Consider the following 772-nt stretch of genomic DNA (forward strand, 5'->3'; position numbering starts at 1 on the left):
ATCCTGCACCGGCAGGAGGAAACAACCGATGATTTGAGGTCTGACCTCAACTTATTTCGATCTTGCCAACCTACCGAGGTATGGCTAATGAGGAACCATATGAACACATCACTGAATTTAATGGGATATGTGCTACTAATCAGGTAAACGGTTTCACTGATGATGAGGTACGTCTTCGATTATTTCCTTATTCACTAAAGGATAAGGCAAAAAGATGGTTTCTCTCCTTGCCCGCCCGGAGTATTAATACTTGGGCGGATATGAAAAAACGATTTTTAGAAGAATTTTACCCCATAAGTAAAACTTCAGACATGCGTACGCAAATAAAATATTTTAAACAATTACCGGGTGAATTATTTCATGAAGCGTATGAACGTCTGAAGGAGTTACTTAGGGCATGTCCACACCATGAGATACCCAAGTGGGAATTGGTTAAAGTTTTCTATGATAGTTTAGATTCCCAAAACAGGCAGTTTCTTTTGGCGGCTAGTGGTGGGGCATTCTTAACTCGGTCTAGTGATGATGAATGGACGTTCTTCGAACAGTTAAGCAAGGGTTCAAAAACCCAAGCTTCGGTTGATCGTAAACAACCGAGTACCTCCCGAGTGAATCATGTTTCCGATTCGGGTGGTTCATCTAGGAACTTAGAGCAGGAATTTGATGATTTGAAAATGCTTATATTTAACAACCCAAACCAGGGTCTTGCTTGTAATGTTTCGCAGGTTCAGGAAGTATGTGAGATTTGTGGAGATCCTTCTCACTTTTCATATGG

The 772-nt window shown here is 40.9% G+C and overlaps 1 pseudogene; it reads right to left on the minus strand.

The window, feature by feature from the left end:
- Positions 1 to 301: 301 nt before the first annotated feature.
- LOC139846155 (small nucleolar RNA R71) lies at positions 302 to 415 on the minus strand (annotated as a pseudogene).
- Positions 416 to 772: the final 357 nt, after the last annotated feature.

Source organism: Rutidosis leptorrhynchoides, chromosome 4 (genome assembly GCF_046630445.1).
Source record: "Rutidosis leptorrhynchoides isolate AG116_Rl617_1_P2 chromosome 4, CSIRO_AGI_Rlap_v1, whole genome shotgun sequence".
NCBI lineage: Eukaryota > Viridiplantae > Streptophyta > Magnoliopsida > Asterales > Asteraceae > Rutidosis > Rutidosis leptorrhynchoides.